We start from the raw sequence: 26,967 nt of genomic DNA, 5'->3' as shown, positions 1-26,967 counted from the left end.
CTGTTTAAAGTGATATGTACCAGCCCAATACCTGTGCTCTGCTTGTTATCCTTCTTCGCTTGCTATTCACATCTGCTATTGCAAGTCAGCTTCTGTCCTTGTCCAGTTCCATTCCTAGATGATAGGCCAGATTCTGCTCTCAGTTACACCAGTGTAAATCCAAGATAATTGAAATCAATGGAATTACTCTGGATTTCCACTGGTGTTACGGAGACCAAAGGGCATTTTAAGCTGAATTTGTTAAATCAGAAATGTCCTGATGGCATTTTTCAGGGATATCCTGAAGTTCATTTTAATTGACTGTTCCTGGGTATTTGTAAATAAATATAAAGTATTGGTGAATACATACACATGAAACTGGAATGACTGAGGAAACCATTGTACAGCAAAAGCCTCATAAAATTTGTACAGATTTACATATGATTGAGGCATTAGCCCTAAACAAAAATCTCTTGAGCCTTTTTTTCCTTTACAGAGTGTGTGTTTTGGAGGGTATATTTATTTATTTGCAAAAAAGAATGGTTTGTATCTCTTCTGATTTGCCGATGAAACATGAAGTCTGTTATCTTTTTGTGTACAATACAATGGTTTGCATGGCAACTCTGTTGGTCTCCATATGAAATACATTTGTTTGTGTGTTGCTCCAAGTAGAGTAGACATAAATCCAATGAAATAAAATTGGAAATGTATTGGTCCGGATTTAAAATGTACTTGTTTGCCAATGATATATTTGTTTGTGTATTGGGTTCCACTAAAACACTTGTGAGTAATCAAGTAATTAATCTACACCCAAAAAATATGACAGGTGTTCTCAAATCCAATTAGTATTGGGTGGGTTGGGGGGGGAGAGAAACCCTGTCCTTGGCATGAAAAGCTATAGATATAGGCCAATAAGTGACTGAAATATGTCAGTAAAGCTTTTAAAGTCTCTGATTTAAAAAAAATAAGTTTGCTTCAAACTGCCCTTTTTGTATCTGTTACTGTTTGTATCTCTCTGTATGCATTTATACAAGGTTCATCCCTGCAGTGTGTGAGCAGCTGTGTGTTGCCTGTATGTAGCAAAGTATATCCTCCCGTCTTTCACCTACTTCTGTATCAAGGATTCTGTTTGATCTGACCTTAAACTATTTTGAACTTTTATTATTCTGGTCAAAGTAAGGTATAATGTTGCTAGATGGGCTACTGTGAGTTTGATTTTATTTTTAATGGCTGTACATACCAACCAGTAAACTGTGGTGGCTGTCAGATTCCTCCAATGATTAAAAACAGCATGGAATCAAATTATGGCATAACAAAAATATCTCCCCCCCTTTGTCCCTTCTTAAACCACAACTGATAAAGGACTAAACTGAATCTGTAAATTCCGCATGCATCAATTCTATCTAATTTAGAAAGGGATTTCTAAGCATCTATTTCTTTGTGTCTTGAAAATATAATTCCTTGGGCTACCATAATATAAATAGTAGTAATATTTCATTAGCTTTTAATGAGATAGTGAAAGCTACACACATTTTAAAAAACAAATGTCTCTAGCTTTATCTCCGACTGGGGTTAGTCAAGAGTGACTCCAATACTGTACAAAACTGGTGTGAGTAAGATCAAAACCGGGCCCTAAATGTCAATTTTCAAGGTGAAATGTAAAATATTTATAGTCCATCTATGAACATAAAGATGTGTTTAGGGATTTGTTTGTTTCACGGACAAAGAGGATGAGAATTTTTGACCGTTCCAATAGCATTATCTGGAACCAAAATTTAAAGATATAGGAAGAAAGCCAGCAGCACCAATAGCACAAAAGCAAGAATAACCTATGAAAATGAGCACTGCCAATGGAGAAATATCAGAATTTTGGAAGTCCCCATCTTTGAGGTGGGCAAAACAAAATGAGAGACCATAAGAACTCCGTTGATTTTTCATTCATACTGAGCCTTTCCAGAAGTTCAGAAAAGTTCACTTCACTCTTTTCCCCTATTGCTTTAAACCTCTGTCTCTGATTTTGACTGAGACCTAAAGCAGCAGTGCTGAAATAAACTATAAATATATCGGCTTCATTCTGCCTCTGGACATCAAGAAGCTCAGTCACTGATTTTATGATCTCAAGGGGCAGCTGGCTGATTTAGTGCTGTCTGATTTTGTTATGCTACACAGAGAAAGTGAGCCCTCTGTTACCTCTGCAACAGAGACACTGACGTGCCCTAATCATTCATGTTAATAGCAAACAAATATACTGACCCAAACTGGACTGCATAGCAACAACAAACTAGCTCACGCAAAATCAAGGAATCTTTAACATACATTTCTCCTAGTCTGTTATGGCCAAAGAATCTTAAAAATTCTAACTATGTCACGTTCATGATCACATCACTCACCTTCAGCACTTCTCCTGGTGACCTTTTTGTTTGCCTCTTTTTCAGTATTTAATGTCATCTTTCATTTTCTGACATTTTTTCTCTCCCTTCCTCTATGCTCATATGACTCCTGCCAGTCTGTCATCCTCTTTTCTAGAGAAACTCCCAAATGCCATAAAAGCTTTAAGAAAAACCTTTTGAGCATGTATATACAGTCTCGCCGACCAGAAGTGCAGAGCAGCCCTCTTTCAATCCTATTACCTACTTATTTCCTTTTTGCACTAGGTCAGGGTGAAAGATGGCATGCAGGATTATCAGTATGGTCAGGTCGTGATTTAACAGTAACATTCAGCAGATGAAAGCTAGTCGAGTTCTCAGCTGCAATGAGGCTTAACCTGAAAGCATTCTGAAACAAGCTAAAAGCTTAAGCATTGCCTCCTCTCATCCTCGCACCTAAAGATGTGTGTGCTGACCTTCTGTACTGCTAGACCCAAAGTGTGTACTGAAAAATCCCTCTGCAATTTAGTGCTCCAAGGAGTTTAGTCTGACTCATCCTTTGAAAGCACATTTAGGTTGCCACTTCAGGTTCAGAGTGGGAAAATATATTTAGATGGAAATAAAAGTGTCTAACGAAAACTGCAGTCTAACTAGGTAAAAATGGTTCCAGCCCATGTGTCATCTTGTATTTTCTGGGACTCTGCAGCCCAAAATCAGGATGTTAGAGATGGAAAGAACTATTAGGTCATCTAGTCCACTCCTTCATCAAGGACAGACAATTTCTTCTCTAGTCTGAGTGGGGTGAAAGTGAGAGCATCATGCCTCACCAAGCACTTTTTCCCCAGTTTTCTGTGTCAGCTCTGGAACCAGATCTGGAACTGGAATAGCATATGATGGCCTTAGCCATATATGATTGGGCCGGACACTGGAATGCAGATGTACAGAGAAGTCAAGCTCATCCTGTTGAGAGTCACAGTTCACCCTGATTCCCCGTAGAACCCAGTGCCAGAGCTTGCACTGTAGAATATTCAATGTTTGTAGAGTTCCCCTTCTCTCTCCTTGGTTCCGTTTGCTGCCAGAGGGAGCTTTGTGGTTCCCCCCACCCACCAAAGACACCAGAAGTCATTCAGCCAATTTGAAACCCACCCATTACCTCCTCTCCTCCACCCTTCCTGATAGAGGACAGAGGAGGGAGTGTCTCCATCGATTTTATATAAAGTTTGGAGTGTCAAATTTGCAATCTCTTTATGTAAATTCAAAGGGCCCTGTTTTTCCAACCCTTACCCACACTGAGGGGAACATTAGCTAATCAGTGGCACTATTTAAGGTTCTGAGGAGTAAGGCGCTATTAGTCAATGTGAAGCTGGAAGAATTGAGTCCAAATTTCTTCAAAATGTTTCAAGAGCCCTCTTGAATTTTATTTCCACATGGTTCCTCTTTCGGCATCTCCATTGGAATGATGATCATCCGTTTGAAAGTCGCCAGTTTCAGAGGAGAACAAAAATGGGGGAGGGAGGTATTTACTGTATTTTAGCTAGACTAAAGTAGGTTAAAGAGCAGCAAGGCAGAAAGGAGTGCCCAGTGCTCCAGCACACAAACAGCTCCAGGTGACAGCTGGACATGGGCTCTGTTGTCCTGTGCACAGAACAGCCAGAAATGTTTATTTTTCTTTGTTAAATGCATTTCCTTAACAACCTCCATGATGATCAGTCCCCTGCAGGTCCATGGCTCTTCTCGTGGGAAAGCAGGGGGCAGTTATTAGACTAGTCAGGATGTCTTTTGTGATCCCTGTCAGTTTAAATTGTCTGCCTTTTTGCCCAGCTCCAAACCTCACCTGTCTCGGTCAGTTTATTCATGTGTCTTTGTAAGGCTTTACATATTCAGGATTCTTTCAGCTGAGAAAACTACTTGAACAAAGTTGGCAGAACACTCTACTTAAGAGTAAGTAAACTTGGACAAGAAATATATCTGCCTCTGCATAGATTTTCCTAAATTGTTCAATAGTATTGTTGCTTTAGCTGTCTTTTGCTGAACATGTTCATGCCTAAAGCACCCCTTTATCTTCTTTATCTCTGCATTTGACTGGTTCTCGCAGGCTGAGATCTATGAAAAGTAATTAAATTAAATCTTTTTTCCTAATTGGATTGAGTCTGTGCAGTCATTGTCCATTTCCTTCAGGCTCCGCAGAGTAGCTTGGATTTGGAGTCTGTAGTTTTGGTAACAAAATGCTGTTTCTTTTTAGTGAGTTCCTGTTTGTTTCTTCCTCGCTGCCCAGAGACTGTCCTTATTTCTCATGGGCAGCATTTTCATCAGAGATGTTTCCTAGGAGCACTGTCTGCTTTGAGTGGTTTTTTTGTAGTTCTCTTCCAAGACCTTGTCCCATTGCTTTGGCTATAAGCATGCTCTAACCTGATCCAAGTCTTTAGGCATCTTGCAGGTTCAATCTGACCATAGCCAGCAGCCTGACAGATGGGCTTAGCAGTTCCCATGCCTCTTGGGAATGTTCATATTGCCCTTTCTACTTTGCTCTTCCTTCCTTGAAGGCAAGAATTGGTTTCTTTCCAATGGGAACCCCCAGCAGTGATTATCACCAACATAGCCTGAACTGGAATTGGTGACTTGTCTTTTAAAAAAAGCAAAGTTATTAGAGATAAATAAAGAAGATAATTGAAGTGAAAGATGGTAAAACATGAACATGACTCAGATTGATGTTTTTAAAAATATCACTAAGTAGACAAGAGCCTCCTGTTATCCAAGCTGGTAGGGTTTTTCCATTCAGCTCTATTCTCACCCCTATCTGGCCTACTCTTCTGCACAGCTCTGTGAAGATCTGAAACCATTATGCCACAGTTCAGGATGTGACCCTCAGAGCACCCCAGTAAAGGGTTCTGTGGTACGTCGCAGTAAATTTCTGTCAGCCTGACCAGCTTAATACACTTCACACATTGTGGTCATGATATTTATTTAAAAGGTGTCTTGCAATAGAAGTTTTGAAAATTAATAACATGTTGGTCATTGATGTCACTGTGAAAGGTATATAACAACACTGTGAAAATTATGGATACTTTCTGATATCATGTTCTGGAGTCTGTAAACAGACCAAAGAGGCAAAAGAGGTTGTTGGTTTTTTTTCCCCCAGACAAAGGAATGTATATTTACTTGTCTGACCAGGTTGATCACAGACAGAGCCAATGCATGCACATTTACCTGTAAGATGGACAAAACCATCCAGCTAATAAGCAGAGGAGCAGACCACTTGATCACGATGAAGGACAGATTCTGCACCCCTGTTTAGATAAACTCATACTCCATATGCTTTGCAAACTTCCAAGGCACTAAAGGCTCTTTCGCTGGTCAACAGAACACTTAAAGGGTATATTACATATTAGACTGTTTGATCATTATATTTTTACTAGGGATGATCAGAAAATGGGAGGGGTTGTTTCTCACTGGAAAATTTTGATTTTTGTTGAAAAAAACAAAATTTGAAAAATGTCAGAAACTGACATTTTCAGTTCAGAAATGCCACCGCAGTCTCATGGGAATTGCAGTTCGGGTGCCTTGCGCCTCCGTTCTCCTCCAGGAGCCGGGCAGCCTATCTGCACTACGTCATCCATTTCAATTTTGAGGGGTTTGATTTTTTTAACAAAAAGTCAAAATTTTTTGGGAAAAGCAAACACTTTTTGCAAAACGTTTATTTAGTCAAAAGCCCAATTTGTCATAGAAAAGCAGCTTTGATGGAGAATTTTCAATTGGCCCTAATTTTTGCATTGGAGGTAAGAAAAGGAGAACTCAAGTCTTAAGATTCCAGGCAAAAATCAATCAAAAATGGTTCAAATTGTGGATGGGAGAAGTAGGTTGGAGAGAATTAACGTTATTGCAGAAATATGCAGAGGGCAAATGCTGTTCTCATCTGTGCCCATGCAGTCACAGTGGATATGCATTGGTATAAATGGGAACGGAATTTTCCCCACTGATCATGGTGACAGTGTTTGGTGATACCCTTGTACCTTAACCGACTATATATCTGGAAGATGTGGAATTAATGAGGTTATAGACCAAAAGGATACTGACCATTCAGGGGACAGGGGGTATATTTTAAAAATGCACCCAGGCCACAAAGTTCTGATCCAAATCTGAACTTCCTTACGGTTCAGGGATGTTCACGTGTGCTGGGTTCATTTAGCCTCCAAGAGTGCCAAGGAGCAGCCACAAAGGTTGAGGACTAGATCAAGAATGTCGGGTCAAGTCAATTAAATGAAAAGGTTGACTAGATGGGTTAGTTTTGTTTTAAGATTAGTTTAAAAAAACTCTGTCATGCAGGTTAAGATAGAGGGGCGTCTCTGTTATGGGCCTGCTGTGGTCATTGAGAGAAACTTCATGGTAAAGCTATGAAAACAAAAATAGTTCCAAACAGCTGACAACACTGCAAGGGCTATTATGAGTCACCACTCCAGCCTGTAGTGCTATGAATAGAGTGCCCGCTAAAATATAGATAGATAATGGTAGAAGCTAAATATCTGCAGAGTCAAAGCAATCCACTGGAAGCAATGACATGCCAAGTTACTTCCAGTGACTGTTACATGCATGGAGCTTGAGCTCAGATGGAGAAACTGGAAACTATTCTATACGTTTGTTTAGTCCTAACCAAATTACTCTGCCTGAACAATGTAATTAATGTCTTCATGTCAATGTTTGGTTTGATTTTTCTAAAATCTTCTTTTGCAGATCTCCTGCTTTCTGAACCTTAGTTTTCCTTTGCCAGACAGAAATTGGCTCAGTATTTCAAAGAAATATGCACAGTAACATACGAGATGAAGATAGCAATACGTCAGCTGATGAGGAGCCTCTTCCCTAACAAAGGGTGTAGTAGTGAAAACAGAATAACTGTAAGTAAGACTGTCTGAAAATGTTAACTGTGCCTGGGAGAAAGGGCTAAGTCAAGAGATGTAATTTCATTCAGTATGTAATCTAGTTCCTGGAGTCCTTGTTTCATAATTTATCACCTGGCCTTTTGCTTGGTGTGAACCGTACATCCAGGTCTGGTTGGAAGTGCTGTAGTTAAAGACTGTAGTGGAAGGCAGCACTTATGATTCCACTCCACAGGAGCTCACTTTAGCAGCATCCCAGCTAAGTGAATAGGAAAAGGTCTAGTGTAATTTCAGTTGACAGTAAAAGACCTATGTATTGTTACCTTTATTTCTTTTTAACCGTATAATTACTACTCAGTTTGGGTCTTCAACAAAACTGTCTTTCTCCCTCCCCCGCAAGTCTTTATTTTTGGCTTTCTGCTGCCAAGCTGTGGTACAGGGGTTCTCAAACTGGGGGTTGGGACCCTTCAGGGTGATCGTGAGATTATTATGTTGGGGGTCATGAGCTGTCAGCTTCTACCTCAAACCCCGCTTTGCCTCCAGCATTTATAATGGTGTTACATTAAAAACACTTTTTTATATATTTATAAGGGAGGTCGCACTCAAAGACTTGCTGTGTGAAAGGGGTCACCAGTACAAAAGTTTGAGAATCACTGCTCTGGTATGAACAGCTTAATAATTCTAAGGGTATGTCTACACTACGAAATTAGATTGAATTATAGAAGTCGATTTTTTTAGAAATCGATTTTATACAGTCGATTTGTATGTGTCCCCACTTAAGACCATTAATTCGGCGGAGTGCATCCACAGTACTGAGGCTAGCATCAACTTCTGGAGCATTGCACTGTGGGTAGCTATCCCATAGTCCCCGCAGTCCATCAAGTCTCCACTAGGCTTATCCCCCAAGTTGGTACCAGATAGGAGAAGAGTCAGGGCCCTCAATAGAGAGGTAGTTTTAAGCAGGAGGAATCAGAGTGCAGCTTTATGTGGAAGAGTTCCAGGTTTGAATAAGGACTGACATTTTAGGATGTTTATCCAGATGTTGTACTTTTTGGTTTTCCCCCTCACCGTTTTTTACATGTAGTTTTACTGCATTGATGGAAAGCTTGGTTGCCCTTGTATACCTTTACAACGTTGTATCATTGTGATGAAACATCACATAGGGACACAAAGGTGAAGGCAATACATGAGGCAGAGGATAAAGATTTAGTGGATTTGGGGCCTAACAGAAAAGCAGACCTGAGCAGAGTGTCAGTTTGGGGACCCTGATAATTGAGATTAAAAATATTTTTAAATCCCCCAAAAATCACCAGAATGGCAAGTGGCTGTGGTGGTCCCCAGGCTCCTGGCTCATTCGGAAAATTGTCCCTGCCAGCAATTCTCAAGTGTTAGTAACTCTGTGCATGGGTGGGGAAAAACCCTAACCTTTTGAAGGAGAGGTAGGTGTACCACAGGTCATTCGGTGCGTGATCCTCTACCCAGAGAAATGAGTGGGCAATTTGCCACTGAACTCCATGAGTGCAGGATTGAGTTTAAGGTACCAGATCCTCCTAATTTGTTATCCTCCAGGGATGCAGGAACTCTTAGAACACTTAGTTCTGTGCCTAACATGGCTTCACTGTGAAGTTTAAAACCCTTAGACTTTCATCCAAACTACTTAGTTGTGTGCTCATTGTTCAGGTGACAATTAAAAATGAGAGGCAATGCTCTGTGTTTGGAAGAATAATAATACAGTACTTTATTTTATTTTCCTATCTAGCTTTGGCCAATGCTGCTCTGATTTTCCTTTTTTCTTGCATTCGTACCTAAAAATACCTCTGCCATTTTCATATCTTCAGAGTCATTTTTACAGCAGCTCTTATTAGCATGGAATAAATAAGACATTCTCAAAAGGTCTGAGCTTTCAGAGTGCAAATTTTCTTTGTCAGTTTAGATGTGGTTCACACTCATTTAAACATGTTCACAAGGCATTCATATTTAGCCCCACGTTGGTCCACAAGTCAGATTGCTGAATCTACCACTGGTGCAGTGGTGTGGTGTATTATTCAAAGCCAAAGTCCCAAGATATTTTTCTACTCTACTTTAAGGGAATAATTCTCTTTATCAGTGAAGAATGCCACCCACTTGTCTGCAACAATTGCTGGAAAAATCCCCCATCAACTGCAATACAAACATCAGTGATGGGTGACAAACAATGCAGTGTCTGCTGCTGCAATCAATTAATAGCCCATTTCAAAATCTCTGGTCGCGAGCATAATTTGATAGAAAAATAAAAGCTCAGATCTACAAATCCATGAAAAACACCAATCTGCCACTGGCAAAAAAATGTGTACCCTTCTCAACCAGCAAAGGATTTAGCAATTATAAGTGAGAGATGTTTTTTAAATTAATTTTTCAGTCTGTCTATAAATTATTTCTGCTTCTATATGAAATCCAGATCCAACTCCAGACAAAGTCTTAGGGGAAAGCATGCCAGGAAGGAAAGTTTGAGTTTTTGTTTGAAAAGGAAAGACATTTCAAAGTGTCGATTTCCTTAATAATGCCACGCTTCACATTCCAACTTTATCTGGAGCAGATAAATGCAAGTATTTTTTTAAAAAAAAATACAAACTCTCTCCCTCACCCCCCCAAAAAAAAAACACAAAAAAAATACTGGGCATTGTGTGTCAGGGCAGCTGCCTGTAAGGTAAAAGTTACTCTCTGTGGTACTTTTGCACTATTGGTTTGATGTGGTAATGTAGACACTAGGCCAAATTAGTGCTCTGTGGAAACCAAGATTCCTGGAGTCCCCAATAGTGCTCTGTGGAAACCAAGATTCCTGGAGTCCCCAATAGTGACAATCAACAAAATTATGAGATGTGAAAAAATACATTGGCCAGCAGAGCGTTAAACTCTCTGAGCAGAGACCATCTTTCAGGTGATTGATTAGCCCTTAAAGCAATAAGAACCTCACCCTGACGGGGTCTTTAGGTGTTACCACAGTACAAATAAAGAATAGATAAATAGAAAAGGACAGGTTCTTCTGCCCTGCAAGAGCAGCCACTATACTCTGGAGGGCTCACTGCTGCTGAGCCATCCACTTCCGACATATCAGTTCCCCCAGTGCAGCAGGATTGGTGGGCCTGTGGATGCCTGTGCCATGCCCACAATAGGAGCTCGTTTCCAGAAGACCACTACATGATACCTTCCTGTGCCTGTATTTTGGCAAAAGATTCCCCTGGTGAAAATCCCTGCAAGTGAGAAATCAGCCTCTGAAGCATGCAAAATTAGCTTTTTCCCCTTGCCCTCACCTTTTCTGGCAATTTAAGATGCTTCCCCTTGTCCCCAAGTTGTTGTTTTTTTTTTAAAAAGGGGGGGGAGGCTGCACATAAAAACCATGATTCATACAGCTAGACCAAATTCTCCCCCACCCTTTTGTAATATTATGAAACAATTGAGATGTCTGCATTTAAAAATGGTTACAGATGATGCTCACCAGCTACTTTTTGAATGCTCTTTGCTGTGCAAAGTCTGTGTAATATTTTTAGTAGTTCCTTATGTCAGCTTTCAGGCTGTGATAAGCTATCTCAGCTAGTTCATATTGCATTGAGTGGAAATCCAGCGTACAAATTACTGGCTCAGATAGGAATATTTTACACAGAATTATTTAAATTGGTTAAGCTGTTTCCAGTGTTACAGGAGAAGGTGGAGTGGGTTCTTTTGGTTTCACAGGCATTTTGGAGGAAGATTTTATTTTTCTGGTAAAAGGAGGCCATCACATTCTGGGGTGTAATCCAGACTGGTGACAGTGAGGGGTTGAATCATCTCTTTAAACAAGGAAATTTTACATTTAAGAGCTATTTCACCTTTGTTGGAAGCTACATTCCTTCCCCAAGAGGAGATTAGATTACATACCTGCCAATATACACTAGATACATTCAGTGCTATAGCACTATCCAGATCATATAATTGTTAACATACCACAGATACTGTCCTTTGTCCATGAAGTGGTCCCAGATCAGATAGGCAATTGTTACATTAATTAATGGACATTAAGGAACTGATATATCTATCTATATAAATACGAGTATATTTGCAAATTGTGCCAACTTTAGCTATTGCTAGAGGATAAGCAAGGGTGTTCTAACATAGTAAAGCAATGTATGCATTCTTAAAATCAGCCTTGTTCATATTATGCCCTTTCAAAAAGGCAAGAAGGCTGATACATTGCACAATAAGACCTCCCATCCAGAATAGGGCACCTTCGGGTGCTATCATAATATAAATGATTAGTAACAGTGCAATAAACAAAACATTGTTTACTAGGTGAAAAAAGAATGTTGTTTGCCGAAGGTGCACAACCACCATTCCTGCTGTCCATACTCAAGCAAACATTCAGGCTGCCCTGTTTACAGCAGGGGTAAGCAGCACTGGTGCCCGGGTTTGTTTATAGCAGCTTGGTCTGAAATCCCCAATGTAAACATGGCTTATGCATAAGAAGAGCAGGACTTGACTCACAGGACATCAACTCCAATCCTGTACGTTTCACTCATCAATAGCATTTTCATGTTATTTAATTTATATTTAGTAATATTTATTTTCACATTCAAACACTTGGCTGATGCATTTTTGCCTAAGGGGACAGTAATACAACTAATTGCTTCTTAGTCAGCTAGTAGTTTTCTTTGTAACTAATAACTATGTGTAAGACCTTCTAGCAGATACACAGGGATATTATTGACTAAAGGTCACTGTCTCCAGTTGTTCCATCTCCCATTGGGTCAATTTCTGCACTTGGTGAGCTCAGTAGGGATGCACTTGGATGGATCAGCAGAGAACTTGGCCTATTGACAAGAATTCCAGGGAGAGAGCATCAGCTAGAGAGATTGGCCCCTAAAAACTCAGGTTTGATTTATCTCCTTTTGCAGGTCTGGTAGTCTGAGAGAGAAGAACTTTTAAATTGTTCATATAAATTTTCTTTTTATGGTTTGATCAAAACATCTACTTTTTGTCTGCTTTTAGGCCAATTAATACTAATGGCCATGGAGTCTTATTAAACAGCATTAATAACAGTAGATATGGTCTAAAATTAAAATTGGTCATTTCTGTACCCTTGCCTATTAATTGGAATTTTAAATCCAACACCATTCAGCTCATTAAATAGAATAGTGAGAAGGGAAAGGTCTGTTATTTTTTAAACTATTCTTTTTCTAAATGTGTTCCTTTTAAGAAGCTAAGCTAATTGTTGTCATACAGACAAGAGGATTATTTGACTTAATTTAATATGCTGGATTAAGTTCTTAGGGAAAAAAGGCACCAGAATGTACACAACTGGAAAGAAGAGTTCTACTTTCTTGGTATAACATCAGAGCAAGCTCCACCTGCCTTTGGCACAGAGCCCTTCTCTGGGGTGATTTAACCTGAAGCTGGTTTGGGGCATTATCCTCAAAATACGTGGACAGGAGGCTCTTCCTCCATCTTGTTATTAGAAGAATACACCAGGGACTTCTGGCAGCTGCTGAGTGACACGCAATGCTTGATCAATTGATCACCCTGGGACTGGCTGGCTGTATCCCACACAACCATCCGAAGAAGAATGTGGGTGGGGAAAGATTGTACACGGGTGGGGTGCAGTGGCATAAACTGCAAACAGCAGGTGTCTCTTTGGTTGGTATCAAGAGAGAAGAGGCAGGTCAACCCAAGAATTGTTCTTCCCATCTTGCTGAAGGCTCATGATGTTGGGGAAGCAGAGTTTGGTAATAAATTTTGTCCTATGACATCTAGAGGATTAAGAGGCAGCTGAATTATGAAAGATGTTTGAATGCCATAGCAGGAAGAAAGTGGTGAAATAACTTAGCTGCAGATTACTCAGTGTATCAAGTCTGTTTTGATGTTGGACTTTTGGCTTGTCAAGCCCTTGCAACCACAAAGGAATGGACCAAATGGCAAACAATTGCTAAGGTTGACCGTTCAGCTAAGTGCTGAAGAAGAGAAGATGACTGTTTGGGAGGCCTCTCATTGCTTGTCTGGGCATGATGACACTGCTAGATGTGGCACAAAAAAAAATATGGCCTGGTTTAACACATTTTAGACAACTCTTTCCTTCTATGTGTAGGGAAGCAAATGGATTTCAGGGATAGAATAAATTGGGGATCCCAAGACTTGTAGCATCATCTTTCAGAGGCATTTTGCTTACACCAGGAGTGGGGCCAATACATTTATAGCCCTGGCCCTCACTTGCAGCCAGGAAGTGCACAGCCTTAAAGTGGATCCTCGATTTGTTGCTTATCTAACCAGTGCACAAGTATTGTTGATGCTTCTCTATTTCCCTTCACCTGAAAATCACACACTTGAAAAATGTTGAGTCTCAAAGCACCTTTATGAGGTACAACAACATTAATGCACATTTTACAGACAGGTAATTTAGGCACAAACTGCTCCAAAGTAGCTAGTAAAGAGTAGCAAAAAACAGATTCCTGACTCCCAGTCCCATGTTCAAACCACTGGCCCACAACCCCTACAAAACAAATTAGGGTATTTCTTTCATTCTAGTAAAAGGATGGACCTCTGACTTTTGAGTGGGTGAGGTTTTGCCCATGATCAGTGATGGACTTGTTTATTAATATATTCCAAATGGGATGTATATTCCAAACTTGACCCATTTACAGGGATTTCATCAACAAAAGAAAAACAACAAAGTTTACCTTGACTTTCTTCCCAGGCTGGCTGCTCCTAGAATTCTTCCCTCAGGACGGGGGATGTTCAGCCCACCTCTTGTGCCCTCAGAAACCCATTCCACTTCCCTTATATCTAGCTTGGACAAAGAGTCACAGCACCTTCCAGGCAGCATCAAGAACCGCTACGGTGGTTGTGTGTTTCAGCGATGCATGATGTATGACAGACACAAAGCACACACTGGTTTCATAAACTGTCAGGAGTAGGGCTAAGTCCACTGATACCCCAAGTGCACAAAAATACACACTGCAGATGTGTGTAACTGAGCTCAAAGACTGAAAAATTTCAGCATTGGAATTTAAAAAAAAAAATCCTAGGTCACTTAGGTCAATATTACACTGAACAATGAACTAAATAAACAAAGTAAACAGTTGTCCATTTTAGAACAGTAATTTTACTTCTTTAAAAATTAAACTAGAATTCAATAGAGAGATATGGGCCATGCTACATTGTTGGCCTTAGGAATCCATCCCTAAATCTTCTGCTCCTTCTGACCATATACATGGGAGTAGCTGTCAGGCATTGCTGTTGTAAATATTTGTCATTTTCTGATTCTTGAGAACAGCAGCGTGGTGTTATACATTCAAAATTCCCAGAGAGATCACTGGTTTATCTGGAGAAAGAAGTCTACCCTATTTTTGATTCATGTTGATAAGAGAAGGATACTTATTGGGTTCAGACCTCATGTAAAAATGCCTTTGCAAATGAAAAATCCAAATATTCCTTTGGTGATTATTCTGCACTAAAATTAATACCAAATAATGTGCAAGCAAGCAGGCAGGGCTTTTTGACTATGATTACAACATTGACTCCTCTTCAGGAACTGCTGGAGCTGTCTACATAAATAATACATTCTATTATCATTAAAGCAGTAGATTCGTTTTATAACGAACTCTTGCAGAGAGAAATTCCGTTTAGATACTACTGAAGTTTTCTATGTGCCTTAATCATCTATCACATACTTTAAGGAAAGATCTGATAGAATTTAGCTTTTATTTTTTCTTCCAACCCCTTTTCGTGAAGATATAATGGTTATCAGGGGCATAGGAATTCCTTGCATCTACCTAGAAAAGAATGAGCACTTCTTTAGTCATTCAACCTGACCCCCTATTTAGTAGTACAAAGTGAAGCAAAGCTCCAAACTTTTAACTTGCTCTGTGTTTGAAATACACACAAGTACAGGATGCTGTAGGCCATTGTGAACTGTCTGAGATTCAGAAAGATGTTTCTAATTCCGTTTTTTTTAATCTTTCACTGCTCTATTCCTACGCAGCAGCCTTCTCTTAATTAAGTGCAACCTTTCTATGAGGGTATTGGCACTTCTGTAGTGATGCGCTGAATGCAGGGGGCAGCACTAGTAGTGCAGTTTGCTCTTAGTACCCCATATGATTTTTTATGGCAATATGGAAGCGGTTAAATCCAGGCAGCACTGCCTTCGGTCCATGAATTTGACAAATAAAAATGTAGTAGTATTATTTTCAATTAATTTTAAGTCAGTGACTTGTTTTCTGCTACAGCTAACTAGATAAACCCTGTAAAAGTATACAAGGGCAACCAAGCTTTCCATCAATGCAGTAAAGCAGCATGTAAAAACTGGTGAGGGGGGAAAACCCAAAATGTATGACATCTGGATAAACATCCTAAAATGTCAATCCTTATTCAAACCTGGTAAGGCTCCAGAACCCTCTCCAATAATGCCGCACTCTGACTCCTCCTCTTAAAACTACCTCTCCTTTAAGGGCCCTGACTCTCTTCCTACCTAGTACCATCTTGGAGGATAAGCCTAGTGGCTTGCTACTCCATCCACTACAGAGTGGGTGGCCTGCTCATTCCTTCATGGTGCACATTGCCCCTCTTTTCTACTCTAGTTCTAAGCTTCACCCCTTCCACTTCCTTCCTGTGATGTCTTCATCCATTTCCCCCTTCTACCACTTTTGATAGGTCTTCCTTGTGTAAGCAGGAGAATGGTCCCGCTATTGTGGGGAACTTTCCTGGCTTCTGCACTACCACAGTGAAGTGGGCTAGCGAAAGGATCTGAGTCCTCACTCCCACTTCCTTTACCCAGAGGCCTCCCTGCCCTTGAGGACTCCCCTTTCCACTCTCCTGTCTGGCAGAGTCCTCGTAACTCCAACAAGGCTGGGCCCAGGATTCCTGGGGGGCTCAACCCCCAACCCTGATGTGGTCACTCAGGACAGAGGCTAGGATGTCCCCACTCTGGGGTACTCTCTTTGCACTGCGCACCTCCCTGACCCACTGATTACATCATACAATTTAAAGCAAATACATGTTATTTAATTAAAAATTAATTTTAAAAAAGAATAAGGAAAAATGGGAAAGATTAAAGGAAAACACATCACCCCGCTCTGTGGCAGGGACCATCACAAACAGTGTCTCTGGACATCAGGGCACTTCACAGTCTCTTCCTTGTAGGTCCCAGACCTCCTTCTCAGGCCCTGGCTCTGCTGCAGGATGCTGCGGGTCAGACAGTTGCTCTGGTGGTGGCCACACTCTCTCAGGCTCTGGGTGGCAGGACCCTTCTTCCCAGTGTCACCCCTGCTCTGTCAGAATTATGGTCCCCCTCCAAGTCTGGCCTGCAGAGCCTCTTGGCTGAGGCATCTCCCTGTGCTGGGCCCACTGCCCAGGGTCCCCCTCGCTCTCCCCAGCTGCTCACCGCACTCAGCTCCAGACTGCTCCAGCCCCAGCTCCACACTGCCTCAGCGCGGCTGCTGTTGCTGCTCTGCTTCAGCTCCCTGGGCTGCTTCTCTGGCCTCTCTGGCTCCAGTTGCTACAGCTCTGCTCCCAGGGCAGGTCTGCTCTGCAGGTTGCTTCTGTGAGACTCTCTCAGCTCTCCTCTGCTTCCTGGGCTGCTTGTCTGGCCCCTCTGGCTCTGGTGGCTGCAGCTCCCCTCCCAGGGCAGGTCTGCTCTCTCTGGGCTGTGCTCTGGCTTTTTGGGCTGCAGCTCTGCTCCCAGCAGCTTAGCTTGGGCCCCTGCTCTCTCCTTAGCTCAGCCCCACTCTGTCTGACCCAGGCAATTCCAGCTCACACGGAGGACAGGACCCACCCTGGCCTTCTGTCTCTTTGATTAGCCTGCCCGCCCTGTCTATCAGGCTGACCTGGAGCATTGGCCTCTCACCATTGTTCCTGGTGACTGTCAGTCTCAGGGTCCTGATTTGCCATCGATCCCTCCCCTTTTAGTGCTGGGAGCTAGCAACCAAAACACCCCCACTGAATGTTAGTAAGGGGATAACAGTCCCCTTACACTTGCTCCAACCCTCATTGTAGGGTTTCCCCATCCTTTGCCTCTTTCCCTTTGCCCCACAGGGGTGTTCTCATCCTCTTTCTCCTTGGTATGGAGTTCACTCACCTTCCTCCTGAGGAGAGCTGAGTTGAAGCTACTGCTGGTAGCTACCTGCCCTATGAAAAGTCTAAAACAGGAGTACTGCCAAGTAAGGCAGTGCACCACAGTCCTCAGCACTGACAAAGAACACAAATTCAGAGAATCATGAGATTCCTTGGTACTCCTCTAGTTACGATGGCAGACACCCACCTACCATTCTCCTTCCCAGTCTTACTGGCAGCATGAGATGTGTGATGTCTTTCTCTCAGCCATAACTCATTTCATTTTGGTGCCATGAAGAGCTGAGGACGGACAGGCCTCAACAGATTCTGTGTTCAGCATTTGACTATGCCCAGGGCCTGTCCGACTCCAAACTACTCCCAGATATGAACTATTTGCAGAAGGGGCTTCTCTGCCCCAGTCAGCTTTGCAATGCCAGGGAAATGACTCCCTTGTCTAATCAGATACACATAAGCGAAGTTGACAATTTTATGCACCACACATCACCAATGAGTCCATCATACATCATATGTTTTTACTCTCTCACTTTTTGAATAGTACAGACTCCATGTTTTTTGTGCGCCAGCATTACTGCACGCTGGCCTCACTTGTCCTCTTCAGTTTTTGAGAGGTCTGATAAGATCCTGTACATTTACATATCTCAGAAATCCAGTTTTTTCCATCTCTCTGAGGAGCTGGTGGTAGACACCCTAAAGTCAGAAAGCAGCATCAGATACATTCTTATGGACAATAGCACACATTTTACTCAGTCTGTTTATCCCTTTTTGTTTGTGCAAAAAAAAAGCCTCCTTTCACCTTAATAAATAGAAAAATTAACTAAAGCTGCTTTGGGGGCACCCTGACTATTCCTTCTATATAACCGCCAAAAGGAAATGTGAACAGGATTGACGATATCATTTGTCTTTGATAGAAATGCAAAGTCACAAATTTGTAGCAAGTTATGTGCACATCATAATAAAAGGGCAGCAAGAAGCCCTTTTCCAGCAAATGCAATTTATTTACCTCTTTTCAAAATCAGCTCCTTATTGTGTGCCTACAAATCTGCATGCTCTCAATATGCATTCAGAGGGAAAGAAAACAGGATAACTTTGAAAGGATATTACATGGGAAATTGAAAAAAGTCCTTTATAATTACTTAGAAGTTCTGTGAAATTAGACATATTTTTATGCATTTCAATCAGGAACAAAAATGCGCTCAGCTGATGGCCATGGAAATAAAAAACAGGCATATGATTATAGGGCAATGAATGTTTTGCTGCATGTTTGTAACAATATTACTTTAACATTCCCGTGCATTTCAGTCATCCTCTGGCAAATTGTGGCTGCCTTATTGATCTACGAAGGGTCAAAGAATATAAACTATGATGATCCTGAGCACAGACTTAGTGACAAGTGAGCTACAATCAAGGGGCACATAGAGCCCTTGATCCACATAGGCAGTGACATGAGTTCTTCAGGTGGAACATGGGTTGGATATGAGGTGAAGGGATTGGACAGTTGAGCTTGGGATGCTGAAGATCTGGGTTCAGTTCCCTGTTCTGCCACAGACTTCATGTGTGACCTTGGGCAAGTCAACTAGTCTCTTGGGGTCTTGGTTCCCCATCTCTTGGATGGAGATAATAGCACTGTCCTATGGGCTGTGAGAATAAACACATTAAAATTGTGACATGCTCAGAACTACAGCAATGAAGACTACATAAGTGCCTAAGATAAATAAATAGATGTCAGTTTGTTAAAGACACTGCTGAGTAGTTTGGTCCAAAACTTGACCTGCTAGTAATGTTAGGGTTGTAGATCATCTGATAGAATCTAAATGTACACCGCGACCTCGATATAATGCAGTAAAGCAGTGCTCTGGGGGGGCAGGGCTGCACACTCCGGTGGATCAAAGCAAGTTCAATATAACAGGGTTTCACCTATAACACGGTAAGATTTTTTGGCTCCCAAGAACTGCGTTATATCAAGGTAGAGGTGTATATTATAAATAAATAATCCATTGTTCTTCTATAGGGAAATTTAGAAATAATCACCCAACCCTTTCAGCTATGTGACCTGAGCAACCCCAACCCCCTCTGCCCCAGCATTCAGACATCAGGAGTTCCAGTCAGACATGCCACATTGGTTCGCCTCACAGCCTTTCTGCAGCCCATGGTTTCAGAATTCCTAAATATCTCTGTGATTCGAGGTCCCCACTTGATCCCACTGCAAATCAATAACAAAATTCCTGTGGACTTGAACAGGAGCAGGCTGGGGCTCTAAAGGCCTCTTCCTGCAAAGGGAATGAAGTGCAGTTTCCTTCGCAGGAGTAGGGCCTTAATCACTGACCTAATCTTTAAAAATGAGTTTAAAAAATCAGCGTTAGCTACATAGATAAGGAGGAAATAGACCATGGGGAAAATTGTTCTCTACATCCTAGAGAGTGTTACCAAAGAATACAAGGCAAGACACAATAACTTTTAAGCTGACATGCTAGCATCCCTTTAAGATGTGCCAAGCCATAACCAACTGGTGCATAAGGGATGATTCACAGTGATGACCAGCTGGGTAAACAACAGACTCGTTGCTCTTCATGCTGCGCTTACAGTGCAGATTTTCTTTCCTCTCTGTAAAGCAGTGGCTTTCAAATGTTTTTCCTGGTGACCCCTTTCCCATAGCAAACCTCTGAGTGCGATCCCCCTTATAAATTAAAAACACTCTTTAATATATTTAACACCATAAATGCTGGAGGCAAAGAGGGGTTTTGGGTGGAAGTTGACAGCTTGTGACCCCCCACCCCCAGGTAATAACTTCACAGCCCCCTGAGGGATCCCGACCCCCAGTTTGAGAACCTCTGTTGTAAAGTCTTAAGTACCCAATCTGGCTTGGTTTAAATTTCCAACCATCATGTTTAATAGTTTGTACAGTGCCAGAGATGTACATGGTACTTTACCCATGTACACTATGACACTGTCCCTGCTCCAAAGAATTTACAGCCAAGGGTACAAAAAGATAAGAAATGAGACATCGGTTCAAAGGAAGGAACAGAGAAATTGTTGTTGAGTATAAAGTGATATGGAAGAAGTAGATCTTAAGGTTGCATTCAGAGGAGACAGATATAGAGAGAAAGTGGGAGCCTGTTTCATCCACAGGGGGTGGCATGAATGAAGATGTGAAGTCAAGAAGGGAGATGAAGGGAACAGTAAGGAGAGGGGATGGGTAGAGGATGTGAAATGGACTAGGAAGAGATAAGGTTTTGTATAGCCATAAAACTGGGGACAAGGAGCTTGAATTTTACACAGTAGCAGACTAGTGAAGGAGGGGATCCAAGGAGATGTTACGTGGTTGGAATGCCTGAAAGGTTTTAGCAGTAGTGTTTTTTCATATAATGGAGAAGAGAAGGAGTAAGAAGGACATGGAAGAAAAGGTTACAATAGTCAAAACAAGAAATGGCCATAGCATGTACAGGGGCTTTAGCTGAGGAGCTAGTTAGGAAGGATGGGTTTGGGGTTTAGAGACAGAGAGATGCAGTTTATTAAGAGACATGGAGTTAATGTCAATGGGGTTAGAGAAGAAACTAGTGGAGGTCTTCTTCAGCTATAGTGAGGAGTTTTGGAATATCATATGACATCCCAAATATACTGCTGTGTTCCTTGAGCTGCATGAAACGTTCTTCAACTGACTGTATTTCACAATCTAGCACCTGGTTACAGAATTCAATTTTGAATTGTTGTTTGAGGTCTCTTATGGGATTATCCCATGCCTCATAATCAAAATGTCGTCTTCTTCACTGACTCTTGTATTCTTGAATGGGTGGGAAAATAGCTTCAGTATGAAGTTCCTGTGCCATCTTCTGTGCACTCTGCAGAACGTTTTGAAATCCCTCATCTGACCAGTAAGATTGTAGGTATGACTTTGCTTTGTCCAGTTGTTCCATTGCTCCAGATATACCAAGGTCAACACCTTGGAATGTCTTGCTTACAACTTTTATTTCAAACAGTATGTCATGCCACAACACTAAACCACACAGTAATTTGTATGTTTCTGGTGATTCCATTTCCCTCTGCCACTGTTCTCCCACAAACACTTCCTGTCATAGCATTATCCTCCATAATGGTAACTATGGTATCATCTATCTTCCCAATTTGGTGTTTGATAGGCTTTATCGCGTCCACTCAACTTTCCCATCATGTGGAACCTCAGTGGTTTCAGTGTCAGAGAGGATGTTCCCAGATGTTGCTTCAAAATTCGCCATTGATGGGTTGAAGCAGAGAACAATATGTAGATGCTTTGAATTCCATTAAATTCAGCAGCCTGACTAGGAGCTGATGCTGCATCACTGACCACCAAGTTCAATGAATGAGAACTGCATGGGACAAAAAAAGCTCGAGGATTTAACTCTCGGATTCATGTCTTCACTCCTCTGTTCTTTCCTCTCATGTTGACACCATTATCATCGCCCTGACCTCTCATGTCAACTATCGCAATTCCCGTATCTTCTAGCTTTTTACGAAGCACATTTGTCATACCAGCTCCTGTAGTATCATCGTCAATAAATTCTAGAAAATGCTCTCTGACAGTCACCATTGCAGGGACATTTTCACTAGGTTCTGTTGTTGTTACAAAACACACCATTAAAGTCATTTGTTCCATATAGCTGATGTCAGGTGTGCAGTCCAGAATAAGAGTAATATCTTGCTGACTTCAGATCTGCCACAATCTTCTGTTTGGCTTTTGTTGCCAGTAACTGTGTGATCTCATTTTGAATTGTTTTTCCAAGGTAGTGGTGTGTGTGAATTTCTTGGGTGGTGACTTTTCTTAGATGCTCCTGGAGTATAGTGTCAAACTCTGCGATCAGCTCCACAATTTTAAGGAAGTTTCCATTGTTTGGCACATACAGCTGATCTGAAGTGCCACACAGTGCTAGATGTGGGGTAGCAAACATTCTCACAATGGCAATGAGCCTTTTCAGAACATTTTTCCAGTAAAGAGACTCTGATGCAATCTTCTCTTCATGCTGACAATCTATGGTGGCCTTTAACATTAGTCTCATCTCAAGCTTTTTCCACCTATGGAATGCTCTCTGGTGATTTGCTGCCTGCTCATGGCATACGAGAATTTCCAACCAGATTTTTCCAGTCCTTTGTTCCTGTAGAACCCAATGTGGCTGGAACATTAGACTGGAAGAGTTTGCAACAAAAACAATATGCCGCATTCTGGGGTTTTGGGTACATAAGCCATGGCCTCTCCACTTTGTCACCGTTAGAGATTTCATGCCAGTAATGTGTTGGATGGAAACTTCTATTTTCATTGTCTTTGAGGAACATGAAGTTTTTCACTTGCTGTGGCCCATGCAGTACAAGGAAGTCCCTCAGGCTACTGCTCAAGTGGGTCCATAGTCCTGGATCATCTAGACTTATGGAACTAAACTCAGCAGCAGCTGTTTCTTGCACCTTCACCACTCTTTCTCTGATCTACACTTTTCTTCAGGAATGTGCATGGTTACATCCATTTGAGATGGAGATACGGATGCTGCAGTAACTGTCAGGTCACCTGCACTCTGACTAACTGGAAGATCAGGCATCCCCTCACCACTCACATCCTCACTGGGGCTGGAAGGCTCACCGTGAACATTTGTGTCTATGTATCTCAGGAGAGCTCCTTCCTGTTTAGACAGAAAAGCTTCCTTTGCTTTCTTTCTTTTTCTGAATGCTGCCCCAGAGGGGCATTTTTTCTTTCGCTCATGACTGCTGTTCTGTGCCAGCTATAGTGACTCTCAACACTCATTTGAAGGGGACAAATAAGCAGGCTGGTAGCAGGGCCAGAGTAAGGGAATATATCAGCATCTTAAGGGCCTAACTGGCTCCTGCTATTTCAGTTGGCCTGTTCTCCTCAAGTGGGTTCGGGGAAGCAGCAGGAAACAGGAAGCTCCCTGAGAATTGGTGTTAATCAGTCCAGGCTCCTGGGGGTGCTAGAGAGGTACATAAGAGGCTCCTTCTCTTCTCTTTCCTTGCAGCTCCTGCTGCTTTCTGTTATTCCCTCTCACCTTTTCTCCTGCTTGCCTGTTATGTCTCTTGTGCCCTCCTTCCTCCAGCACAGCACTCCACCATCTCTGTGCATCTAGAATAGAGAGAATACTTATGCACCAGCAGCAGACACAATTTTCTACACTCTGGGTCCTAGTGGCACCTCTCTCTCCGCCCCCCAGTCTGGTACTGTCATAAACAGATAAAAAAAGATAATAGCACAGAAGTACTTTATATCTCTGACTGTAAAGGGTTAACAAGTTCAGTGAGCCTGGCTGTCACCTGACCCGAGGACCAATCAGGAGACAGGATACTTTCAAATCTTGAGGGAGGGAAGTTTCTGTGTTAGAATTTGGTTGTTGTTCACTCTGGGGGCTCAGAGGGACCAGACGTGCAACATCTAAACAAGTACTTTGCCTCGGTTTTTAATAAGACTAGTGAGGAACCTTGCGATGATGGAGGGATGATAAACGGGAATGTGGATATGGAAGTGGATATTACTGCAACTGAGGTAGAGGCCGTACTTGAACAGCTCGATGGGTCGAAGTCGGAGGGCCCGGACAATCTCCACCCGAGGATATTAAAGGAACTGGCGCGTGAAATTGCGAGCCCGTTAGCGAGAATTTTTAAGCGATCGATAATCTCGGGTGTTGTGCCGTATGACTGGAGGATTGCTAATGTAGTTCCTATTTTTAAGAAAGGGAAAAAGAGTGATCCGGGTAATTATAGGCCTGTTAGCTTGACGTCTGTAGTATGTAAGGTCTTGGAAAAAATTTTAAGGGAGAAAGTAGTTAAGGACATAGAGGTCAATGGTAATTGTGACGAATTGCAACACGGATTTACTAAAGGTAGATCGTGCCAAACCAATCTGATCTCCTTCTTTGAGAAGGTGACGGATTACTTAGATAAAGGAAATGCGGTAGATATAATTTACCTAGATTTCAGTAAGGCGTTCGACACGGTTCCGCACGGGGAGCTGTTAGTTAAATTGGAAAAGCTGGGAGTGAATATGAAAGTTGTAAGGTGGATAAGGAACTGGTTAAAGGGGAGACTCCAGAGGGTCGTATTGAAAGGTGAACTGTCGGACTGGAAGGAGGTCACCAGTGGAGTCCCTCAAGGATCGGTTTTGGGACCGATCTTATTTAACCTTTTTATTACTGACCTTGGCACAAAGAGCGGGAATGTGCTAATAAAGTTCGCGGATGACACGAAGCTGGGGGGTATTGCTAACACGGAGAAGGACAGGGATGCTATTCAAGAAGATCTGAACCACCTTGTAAACTGGAGTAATAGAAATAGGATGAAATACAATAGTGAGAAGTGCAAGGTCATGCATTTAGGAACTAATAATAAGAAGTTTGGATATACGTTGGGGGCGCATCAGTTGGAAGCGACGGAAGAAGAGAAGGACCTTGGGGTACTGGTTGATAGCAGGATGACTATGAGTCGCCAATGTGATACGGCTGTTAAAAAAGCAAATGCGATTTTGGGATGCATCAGGCGGGGTATTTCCTGCAAGGATAAGGAGGTGTTAGTACCGTTGTATACGGCGTTGGTGAGACCCCATCTGGAATACTGTGTGCAGTTCTGGTGTCCCATGTTCAAGAAGGATGAATTCAAACTGGAACAGGTTCAGAGACGGGCTACGAGGATGATCCGAGGAATGGAAAAACTGCCTTATGAAAGGAGACTCAAAGAGCTTGGCTTGTTTAGCCTGGCCAAAAGAAGGCTGAGGGGGGATATGCTCGCCCTATATAAATATATCAAGGGGGTTAACGTTAGGGAGGGAGAGGAATTATTTAAGTTTAGTACTAATGTAACCACGAGGACGAATGGGTATAAACTGGATATTAGGAAGTTTAGGCTTGAAATTAGACGAAGGTTTCTGACCATTAGGGGAGTGAAGTTCTGGAATAGCCTTCCGAGGGAAGTAGTAGGGGCAAAAGACTTTCCTGGCTTTAAGACAAAGCTTGATAAATATATGGAGGGGATGTTATGATAGGATCGTTAATTTGGGCAATTGATCTTGAATTACCACCAGACAGGTCTGCTCAATGGTCTGCGGGGAGATGTTGCATGCGATGGGTACTGAGTTGCTGCGGAGAACTCCTTCTTGGGTGCTGGCTGGTGACTCTTGCCCACATGCTCAGGGTTTAGCTGATCGCCATATTTGGGGTCGGGAAGGAATTTTCCTCCAGGGCGGATTGGCAGGTGCCCTGGAGGTTTTTCGCCTTCCCCTGCAGCGTGGGGCACGGGTCGCTTGCTGGTGGTGTCTCTGCAGCTTGAGGTCTTCAAACCATTTTTGAGGATTTCAAAAACTCAATCCTGGGATAGGGGTTGTATAAAATTGGATGGGTGGGGTTCTGTGGCCTGCCTTGTGCAGGAGGTCAGACTAGATGATCAGATTGGTCCCTTCTGACCTATGAGTCTATGAGTCTATGAGTCTATGAGGTTTCTCTCCAATCTCCCTGATACAGGTTCTTATAGATTCAAAATAGTAAGTACTAGGTAGATAAAGCGAGTTAGGCTTATGGTTGTTTTCTTTATTTGCAAACGTGTATTTGGTTGGAAGGAGTTCAAATTGGTATTTTGCTGAAAAGATTTTAATTTGTACTTGTGTACTTAGGCTGGGAGGGTGTTCCCAGTGTCTACACCTGAAAGAGCCTGTACCTATTCCATTTTAAATTTACAAAGATAATTTTTACTGTTTTTTTTTCTTTAATTAAAAGCTTTTCTTGTTTAAGAACCTGATTGTGAGACCCCAGGGGACTGGGTCTGGATCCACCAGGGAATTGGTGGGGAGAAAGGAGGGAAGGGGGAGAGAGAGGCTAATTTCTCTCTGTGTTAGGATTACTGTCTCTCTCAGGGAGAATCTGGGAGGGGAAAAGAGAAGGAGGGAGGAAGGTGAATTGTCCTCTCTGTTTTGTGATTCAAGGAGTTGAATCACACAGTGATCTTCCAGGGTAACCCAGGGAGGGGAAGCCTGGGAGAGGCAACAGTGAGGGAAAGGGTTTAATTTCCTTGTGTTAAGATCCAGAGGGACTGGGTCTTGGGGGTCCCCGGGCAAGGTTTTGTGGGGATCAGAGTGTACCAGGCACTGGAATTCCTGGTTGGTGGCAGCTCTACAGGTTCTAAGCCAGTAATTAGCTTAGAGGAATTCATGCTGGTACCCCATCTTTTGAACGCTAAGGTTCAGAGTGGGGAATTGTACCATGACATGGTAGACAGCGTGTGGGACCAGGATCAATAAGCCAGTGAGGTTTTTATTTCTCTCCTTGCTAGCTATCTGCAGGCAGACTGAGAGGTTTGGGTTTAAAAGCAAAAGCCAGTAGGATTTTTTCTTTCTCTTTCCCTGCTAGCTGTGGGTAAAGCAGGCTAGGGGAGATTGTGTTAAAAGCAAAGGTCTGCAGGTTTTTTGGTCTCTCCCTTATGAGTACTCTGAAGGCAGAGGCACTAGGGTTTAACAAGGATCTTTGTTAAACAAAGGGACTCCAGTTGTGAGTCACCATACACCAGCAAAACAAATTTGCAAATGAATTTTTTTTTCTTTCTAACTCTGTCGGGAATAGCTAGGTAGAAGGAGTTAAAAAAAAACGACTCTGTTACTAAGCAACCCTAAGGAGGCAACAGAGAAGCAGCATTTCAGGCAGTAAACAGCAGAGGGTGCCCCAGCACAA

The sequence above is a fragment of the Gopherus flavomarginatus genome, chromosome 14, assembly GCF_025201925.1.
Source record: "Gopherus flavomarginatus isolate rGopFla2 chromosome 14, rGopFla2.mat.asm, whole genome shotgun sequence".
In the NCBI taxonomy this organism is placed as follows: domain Eukaryota; kingdom Metazoa; phylum Chordata; order Testudines; family Testudinidae; genus Gopherus; species Gopherus flavomarginatus.
Note: the sequence above shows the minus strand (reverse complement) of the source record.